The sequence below is a fragment of the Camelus bactrianus genome, chromosome 13 (genome assembly GCF_048773025.1).
Source record: "Camelus bactrianus isolate YW-2024 breed Bactrian camel chromosome 13, ASM4877302v1, whole genome shotgun sequence".
Taxonomy (NCBI): Eukaryota; Metazoa; Chordata; class Mammalia; order Artiodactyla; family Camelidae; genus Camelus; species Camelus bactrianus.
The window spans coordinates 15,430,932-15,440,978 of record NC_133551.1 but is presented as its reverse complement, the minus strand read 5'-3'; positions in this window follow the sequence as shown (position 1 = coordinate 15,440,978).

Below are 10,047 nucleotides of genomic sequence, written 5' to 3'. Positions count from 1 at the left end.
CAGGAGAAGAGCAACTTGAAGGCCGAGGCCCTGAACTCATGAAGAAGCTGTGGATTTGAGAGAATCAGTAGAACTTGCCAGACCCAGATGTGAAGCAACACTCCTACTCTGTTTTCCATGAGAAACCTAATTGTGTTTGGCATCTTGTGATGCTCAGGAATTTATTGGCTGTTTGGGGACACAGGTGAAAAATCACACGTCGCCCCACAGCTTTCTGTCATCTCCAGCCTGTGACTCACCGTCTCCAGCCTCCAAAGGTTCAAGTTCAAGCTTCAGCTCCAAGTCCCTTCCTTGCTGATGGTAAAGGGCAGTTTGTCTCCATCATCCAATGTGCTCGGTTGTTTACTGAGGCCGATGGTTTATGATGTCTTCCCTGCTCTAATGTGAGCTCCACAGGGCAGAGGTCTTTGTTTTATTTCCTGATTGTATCCAAGGTGCTTATAAAAGTGCTTAGTTTATAGCAGGTACTGAGTAAATATTTATTGAAATGGAATGAACAAAGAAAAGGCCATTCCTTCTATTAAATGCTGCAGGAAATTCCAGTAGAATGAGAACAAAGAGAAGATCCCTGGCTTTAGGCATCGGCGGTCACTGGACCTTAGTGAGAGTGGTTTCAGTGGCGTGCGTTGTAGAAGCAAAAATGAAATGTCGCCATTGTTGTCATTTTAAATTCAGTTTTTGGGGAAAAAAAAGAAGTGGTTTGGGGAGGTAAGGAAATAAGGCCACAAGGTTAGACTAATCTTCTGCGGGATATTTTGTTCATTTATCATGTTTGGCTCAAAAGTTGAAATAGATGGGCCTATGTTCGCTGAGGATGATGGCTTGAGAGAAAAATGTACCTGGAAACAGACAGCTGGTTTCTCAAAGGACCGTTCCGTTTGGCCTCAAAGAGTCGGAGACAGAGTACAAACAAGCAGGAAGGGATTTTTCATTTTCCTTAAGCAAATAAATAGCACAGATTTTTGTTAAAACAGGTGGACTTTTCAGGATCGGGTGTCTTCTGGGGATATTTTTGTGCTCGCTGCCACGAACGTTCTCTCTCATCTCTGCTCCACGTCCTGACAGAGCTGTTCCGTGTTACGTGTATATGACAACATTTTAAGTCATGCTGTGACTCCTAGAAACATGAATCTCTCCTAGAGGGAAGCGCCTCTCCTGGGGGAATTTATTAACAGTACCAGACTCTGTGTGCATCTCAACTGGCCACCATTTCTCTCAGTTGCTCTCCGAGGCATGGATGGCGGGTTCTCTGAAGGCATCTTGACTGAGACAGCCGACTGACTCAAACCACATGCCACTCATGCATCCCCACTTTACCACTCATGCCTACGAAACTCTAAATTTCCTTTTAAATATAAGATTCTGGCAGCTGTACCTCCACCCTTGGCTTGGTGGCTAGAAACTGTCCTCTGGGCTGTCTAAGGGTCCCCAGAGCCATCTTGTGGGAAGGCAAGTAGGTCCCTCGTGTTCTTCTGCCCTAGTCTCCTTGTCACTCAGTCACGTTGCTGCTGGCGGCCCTCAGGGGATTGCCCCTCTGCTGGGCACAGCTCCCTCCATGGGCGCTGTTACTGCTGTCACCACTTTGGCCTCAGGGGAAGGGGTGCTGTTCTGTCCTTTGCTGTTCCAGCTCAAAAATGGACAGACCCTTCCCCAAGGTTGTCACAGCATAGCCACACATCTTGTTGTTACTTTTAGCATATATTTACTCCATGGAAAAATAACAGGAGGAAATTTCAAAACTGAGACTGACTTAACAGCTAATAAGAGATGCGGCTACCCTTAGAGCTTACAGGCTGAGATTCATCACGTCTTAGGTTACATTCCCCAGAAGCTGACTCAGACGCACAGGTTTGCGTGCACGTGGTTCATTTGGCACATGATTGGTAGGAAGCCTTGGTAAAGTGGAGAAGTCACACAGGGGAGGGGAGGAAGTCTAGATAAGGTGCATCAGTAAGACTATCACACAGGCAGCTGGGGCTCCATCCCACAGGGAACCTCTGAGGGACAATACGGCACCGCCCGGCCAGTGCGGTTCACCAGCCACATGTGGCTGCTGAGTTTGGAATGCGACTAATCAGAATTGAGGCATACTCTGCATGTAAAACACACATCAAATTTCTAACACTTAATAAAAGAAGAAACTGTAAAATATCTTCCTGATAATTTTTGTATTGTTTACACATTGACGTGATAATATTTTAGATAGATGGGGTTAAATAAAATAATTATTAAAATTAGTTTCACCTGTTTCATTTTATTTTATTCTTTTGTTAATGTGGCTATTAGGAAATGCAAACTTCCATCTGTGATTCACATGATGTTTCTGTTGAACAGTGTCGGTGTAGATCACGCTTAAAATTGTCCTTCTTGAAAATTGAAGAAACAGGGTATATTTATCTACTTGCTCCAAATTATCACTGGCTGGGTACTCCCCTGGGGGCATTACTTCTGGCTGCCCCTGCAGAGCAGAGTGTGCTTCTGAGCTGGAAAGAACCCTCAGGAGGGAGTTAGTAAGAAGCAGTGGGTGCGAAGGCATTGGCGGGTGTGAGGGGTGCCTGCAGTGCCTGGTATACGATCTCATCTCTACCTCCCACAGCAAAGGCCATCTTAAGCAAGAAAGCCCACCTCCCCATGAGGAGGGCTCCTCTCAGGTTCATCCTCAGAGTCTAGGCCTGACTCACCCCAGGGAAAAGGAGACGTTATTTGCTTATTTTTCACCTTCACTGGGCTCTAGGTCAGCTTGCCCAAGAAATGACTGACAGGGGAACTGTCATTGTTGGAGATGAGGTCTGCCATCATGGTCTTCAAAGACAAGAACACAAGGTCTAATATCAGTATATTTCCTGAGATCTGGGTTCCCCAGTCAAACCTACAGAGGGACATCCACAGTTTAGCCCAGACTGTGCTGGACCAAGCCAAATCCAGCTATTTTCCCGGCTTTGTCCTCCGAGTAAGGTCCACGTGTTTGTCCTGCGTCCTTCAAGAAACCATGAGAACAAGAACACACAATTTCACGACAAGTCTCGTATCATGGATACAAGGCCAAATTCACATGGAGTGGGATAATGTTTTAAAGAATGATTTCTGTGTTCTCACATCCTGCCCTTCAGCTGCCACCTAATCCTGTAACCCTTCCAATTCTGGGCTTTCTGATTTTCTTCATGTGCACCCTGAGGATCTTCTTCCCAGCCCAGAAAACTAGACACAAGTCATCTACTCCTTTACGGGAGGGTTGTCACTGTCAAATCAGAGAATAACGGAGGCGAATTTGTAGTGTTTAAGTTCAAAAATCACTGGTGCAGGCGTAAGACAGAAACATCCAGGTGCGCAACTGCACGACTGCAAAGAGCATTCTACTCCTGAGATTAAACATTGCACAGACTGGGGGATGGGAGAGAGGGAGGGCCTCAAGGACAGAGAGAGAGAGAGAGCTGTGCATCACTAGAACCTGGCCCGTGGCCCATCAGCTTACAGCCCTCGAGACCTACACGTGTCCCGAGGACCTAGATTAGGTGTCCTGTTCACCTGTGCCTCATGGGCTGCAGGCACACTGGTGATTAGCTAGGTCCAAAGACCAGCCCCTGTGCCCTCAGGTTCTGTTCAGCTTTCTGCCCCACCCATATCATGTGGGAAGCTACTTTCCAATCACCCAGGACACTTAAAAGCCCCAGGTCGTAGTCTGGGTCGCCTAGAGGTCTTCCTGGAATGGTATCTGGGCAAGAAATTCCATAGACCCAGACAGAACTAGCCTCAAATCTCTCAACAGTCCAGGATACTGGTGGATACACACCTGCATTACATTTTTTTTCTTTTTCGCTTTTTTTTTAAATTGAAGTATAGTCAGTTACAATGTGTCAGTTTCCAGTGTACAGCATGATGTCTCAGTCATACATATACATGCAGATATCTGTACACTTCTTAGGGCAGGAGTATTTATCCAAAGGAGACATCATCTTAAGAAATATGTCTCTGTCCACTGTTATGACTACTCTTATATTAATGTGCAGGGCAGTTTCTCTTCTTGAAGCCACCTTGTTATTAACCACCCCCTGGGGGGCATTGAATAGTCTTCCCACGACAAAGGAGCAGTTTGCTCAAAGGTAAATCACCAGAAAAATTGCAAGTGTTCAAAAAACCCAAGGTACACCAGAGACTAACACAACATTGTGAATCAACTGTACTTCAATTAAAAAAAAAAAACCAAAGTATGATCTCACCTGGTGTCCCCTTGTATCACGTACACCTGGGCTGAAGAGCCAGCAGGCCCTCTGGATGAGGCAGAAGCAGTCAGTGAGACGGGCATGAGGCTGCGTGAGCCGGCCTCAGGGGTGCCCACGGAAGAGTGCGTGGTGGGTACGTTCAGGATACACCATCTTGTTTTGTTGAGGTGGTTGGGCTCAGAGGGTACCTTCCAGGAATTGTTTTCTCAGGCTCCAAAGTGGAAGAAGAGGCAGGTGGAAAGTCGCCCACAGGACTTCTGTGGCATTTGGCCTCCTTCGGCCAGTTCAGGGCAGGAAACATTTCTGTCATTGACTCACGGTTGCTGCGTTAGATCCACTAACACTGGAAACAAGTGTTTAATGCCCTAGTGACCCAGCAAATATTTCAGACAGCAGCCTCTTTTATGCTTCCAGTGCTACGTGACTGTGGTTAATGACAGAGAAGACAAATGGAAAATACCTGGACAATTGAAAGGAAATGATGATAAACTGCTTCTCAGATATTGTTGGAGTCTGGAGCATACCACCTGTTGCCTAATGTGTCTTTTGGGGTGATCCCCACACATACACTCCCTTCTCTGAACCCTGAAGCAGCTGCCATGCTCATGCAGTGGGACCCCTCCATCACCACCCTCCCACAGCCAGATGGAAGAGGTGTGGACATTTGACCCATGCTGGACCCACCAGATTCTTCCCCATCAATCTAGGAAATGGCCTCCAGGCCTCCTGAGCAGCTGTATTTGGCTCCCATGCGCAGGTCTGCAGGGAGAGAGGAGAAGAAAACTGAGGCACAGAACAGAGGAGAAAGGAGGACCAGTCAGCCAGACCAGCAGCAGCACCGCCACCCCGGGTCATGACTTTCTAGGTCCCACAATGCCACCGGCTCACGGATGCCATGATGTATGGAAAATAACCTGCACTTCTGCTTAAATACCCGTGGGTGAGCAAACCGTATTCCCCATCACCCCATCGGAAGCTCCGTCTGTCCTTTACTGGACACAGGCAGGGTGGCTCTGCATCTCAGGGGCCTCACAGTCCTTAGGGCAGGCTCCCTTTGCATCTGGAAGGATAAGTGGCTTGAGACATTTCTCACTTCCCCACCTACTTTCCCACTGAAGATGCCTTCCGGACCTTGCTGTTTGCATTGAAGAGCCAGGGGCAGGTCAGCAAAGGGCAGAATGGCCTCCTTCTTCTCTGTGGAGGTTCCCACCACTCCACATTTCAAATTTTATTAAGTGCAAAAGGAAGAGGGGAGGCATTCCCTTCCTTCCTGCCTCTCCTCCATTCATTCACTCCATTGGAACTTGGTAGGCACTGACCATGTGCCAGGCACTACTTAAGATACTAAAGCTGTGGTCCATCCTGGAGTGTACATTACAGTGCAGCGAGACAGACGATAAATACACCTACAGCCAAAAAATTTCAGATAGTGAAGAGCCATGAAGTAGATAAAACAGGGAAGGAAGATATGGCGTGACTGTGTGTTTGTGTACATGTGTACCTGCATGGTGGATCCTTTAGGCAGGGTGTCAGGGCAGGGCACCCTGAGAGGGTGATGCGGATGGACATGGAAATTACAGAGAGGGAAGGAGCTGGTCACGGAAAATGTGCGGGAACAGCCTTCTAGACGGGAGACCACGTACTCAAAGGGACCTGGGCCTCTCCGTCCCTCCTGGCCTCCCTCCCATCCTCTCCTCTTCCCTCCCCTTCCCTTTCCTCAAATATAATCTGAGCTCCCACTAGGAGTCAGGAGCTAGCTGGAACAGGTCAAAAGAATAGGACAGAGATCTTACCCTGGAGGGTTTCACAGAGCAGGTAAGGAGGAAAAGAGAGAAACAAATCATTAAAATATGGGTGGGGTGTATAAAGCAGAAGGAATGATAAAGTGTTCTTGGGAACGTGATGGGAGCACAGAGGAGGCTGCAACCATCTGTCAGGCTCTCTCACACGTCTGCCCAGCTGCTGGATCCTCCAAGGATAAGGCTGAGCCTCTGAAGGATCAGAGAGCTCAGTTTCTTTCCAGTATAAGGCTCTTTACCTTGGATGCCTTTGAAAGACAGCGGGAAGCTTATTGGACAGTCCAGCAGACCCCACACACCAAACACTAACTGGGAAGCCCAGTAGAAAATTGGAATTGATTCAAGTGGCTGGAAAAACAGGAAAGGTGCCTTCTATTTGTCTCTAAAACTAGGATGCTGACACTAAAACACATATACACACACGCAATGCTCAGAGAACTGAAGGCAAAAGGAGGAGGAATTGGCAGTTGTCCCTGGAAATACGCAATCCAAGAACGAAACTTTTACAGAACCAGGAAAAAACCTTAACATAACACAGGGTCAGAGTGAACTCTCCGGTACTTATGTAACTGATGAAAGGTTTAAAGGAAACTGTATTTACTTAATGGTATGACTCATTTAAATGGAACAGACTTTAAAAAAAACCCCACGGTGATTAGGTTTTGCGTTTATTGTTGTGGAGTCCACGTGACACTTGGTGACACTGAAGTCTCAAAATCTGGAAACCGCCAACAGACCATGTCTATGTAAGGACAAAAAGAGGAACCAGTTGCATCATATATGGGGTTTAAGAGGAAATGCTAACTCAAGCCACTGTGTCCTCAGACGACAGCTGTGGTGAGTGGGTGTCAGGTGTTAGGTAAACGGAAGAGGTGGCTGCAGTGGCGGGAGGTGTGAATGCCAGGATGCAAGCTGGGTTTGTGGTAAACGCCAGAAAGGGTGCTGAGCAGAGGTGTTTCAATCACTAGTTCAGAAGAGAATAGATCACAGGGTAGCCAGATGTCCCTCCTTTCCCCTCTTTTTTAAAAAATTGACGTATAGTCAGTTTACAATGTTGTGTCAATTTCTGGTGCACAGCATAATGTTTCAGTCACACAGATACACACATATATTTGTTTCCATATTCTCTTTCATCAGATGTCCCTCTTGAAGGAAACTATCATTCTATAAATATTTGCTTCAAGAAGACTTTGAGGGAAAAGAATAATCCGTGGCCAGGACTGGTCTATGGCAGTGAATTTGGGAAGAAAAACTTGGCTCAGTGCCTGGCTTTTTCCTCTCGGTTCACCTGCTGCGAGCACACGTCCCGTTCAGCATCTCCAGGGCAGGCCCTGCCCCTGCACGGGGAGGCTGGCCCTGGTCCAGCAGTGCCTTGAGATGGTGGTTCCTGAGGCTGAGTTTGCATTTGCTGATGGGTACAAATTAGCTCTTCCAAACTCACCTTTCTCAGTAATAGTCGTGATATTTTGCTCTCTCACTACTTGGTCTTTTGTCTTATTTTTCAATAGGTTCAGAACTCAGGCTGGGAAGCAAAACATCATTATTGAGACTCCAATGGGGTCTCGGGGGGCACCTCAAAAGGTCCTCCAGCATTGTTGAATTTGAGGTTGAATCAGAGACCCACACACCTGCCTATCTGGAGAGACAAGTCCGACACTTTGGGACGAAGCAAGCACACCATGGTTTCTAATGCGATTCCCAAATCAAAAGCCACCAGGACAGACATGCTCCATGCCCGGCGGGAGTTTGTAACTGAGCCACTTCTCACCAGGGCAGGTCTATGCAGCGTGCAGCAGGGTGAGGACTCTCTCGGGAGAATCCTGTTCCCATCTCAGCCGTGCTGCGAGGCCTACGAGGTTTTCAAAATACCACTAATTCCTTTATGGACAGGAAATCAAAGCAAACAGAAATCAGAGCAACAATAACAATAAAAAAGCACAAACCAAAAACAAAAACCTCAAACCACTCCAAATAAATAAACCAGCACTTTAACTAATGGTATGTGACCCATATAGGCTACTTCCTGAACAGGGAAATATGACAATAAAACCTAAATTCCATACAGCACTTCATAGTTAACCGAGTACTTTTAGACATGTCTACTTTGATTCATTAAAAAACCTCATCATACTACTTTGATCTCCACTTACATGAAAGGATGAAAGAAAGGGGGGCCAGAGAGACAGGAGGCAGGAGTTGAGCTTGCCCGTCTGGTTGCGGGAGATGCCCAGGACCTCCGCGTGCGGCTGTGCTGGGCTGTGGATGCACGTGGTGGTCTCAGAGATATCTGCTGGCGTAGAAAGATCTTAGAAGTGAGATTATTGTGTTTCATATCACTAACCCCATCAGATCCCAAATATAACTTACACCACTGAGTGAGGCAGCAAGTCACACTGCTGGGTCCACGCACAGGGCCCTGAGAGCCGTGCTGGGCCAGCGCTGGGGCTCCTCCCCTCAGCTCTAGCCGGGCCTGCACACCAGAGCTAGACTTTTCCCCATGGACTTCCATATGGGGCTCTCTGCGGCAGCCCAACCAGGGTACAAGAACTGTTTCGGAAAGTTTGGAAAGTGGCCCAGGGATGCCCAAACTGATGACCCCAAGGCAGTCTGAGATCAGAGTGCTGTGACCTACTCAAGCTAACCACGATCTACACCAGGAGGTCAAACACATGAAGAGGCTAAGAGCTGCCATCAATTTAGAGTGATGGATTAAAAAAAAAAAATCTAAGTATTGCATCCAAAGAGGAGAAACTTAGCAGACACCAATGTAACCAGGGGATTGTTACAAACCTCTCCAGGATGAAGACAAACCAACATTATTAACCCCTTGATACATCTGATGAGAAGAACACAGTATCAATTTTGTGGAAATTTTTCTAAAAATGTATTACATGATTTCAGTCATGAGAAAACTTTGGACAAATCCAAATTTTACAAAATAACTGAACAGCACTCTATAGAAGTATCAAGTTTGTGAAAGACTGAGAAGATGTTACAGACTACAGGAGATAAAAGGATTTGGCAAGTAAATGCAGTGTGGGGTCCTGGTGAGGCTCCTGGAACAGAAAAAGAACATTCATGGGAAAAAAGGTGAAATTCCAATAAGATGTGTAGTGTAGTTAATAATATTGTACCAATGTTAATTTTCCACCCTCGATGATTGTATTATGTTCATGTGAGAAGTTAACATTAGGGGAATGGGGTACCTGGGATAAGAGAATTTTTGTGCTAGTTTTGCAAGTCTGAAACTAATTTCAAATAAGAAGTTAAAAAAAAAGTCCAACATAGTCTTTGAATGTACATGTTGGTTTCGGCAGCTGGGACACCAACCGTAAATGGTCAGCAGTTCCTCCCGGTAGAGGGGAGTCCAGTATTTGCTTAAATGGCCCAGGTCGTAGCTCCTCTCTGCTGGCTCTCCTGGTGTGCAGGCAGCGTGGGTCACGGTGACTCCCTCCCAACATCTTGTACTTTCCTGACATCACGGTGCTCACGGTCACCAGCACCACTGGCAAACACAGGCTTTCTGACCAAAAGCTTTCTGACTCCGTTCTCTAACATTTCCCTGTTTTCTGCTTCCCCGCCTACCCATTCGACCACTCCTCTCCCGACCCCCTGGTCCAGGGCTGGTACCCTCCAGTTTTCCCCCTTTCAGGTTAGCCAGGCTTCTCCCCGCTTCCAACCTGGTCAAGGTCAAGGGGGCTCTGGGAGACTACAACCACCACACTTCAGATGTCAGTGGGCGGTGTGAGGACCTCGGTCCAGGCTGCGGTAAGCAGCCTAGCGACCTGATTTCTGTATCCACCTCCCAGCAGCGGCGTGTGCAGGGGTCCCAGCTGGCTAGACTGGGAATTGCACGGTCTCTCAGTGATGGCAGCCATCAGTCCTCCAGCAGATGGGAGGGCAGGGGATGGAGAAGCCAGAGGCAGGGCTGGCTTGTAGACAAGGACTGCTCTGACATTGCCCTCTTCCCCTGGACAGGAGGCTAGCTGATTCTCTGCTCCCATCCTCCAGTCTCTCCTAAGCAGGGT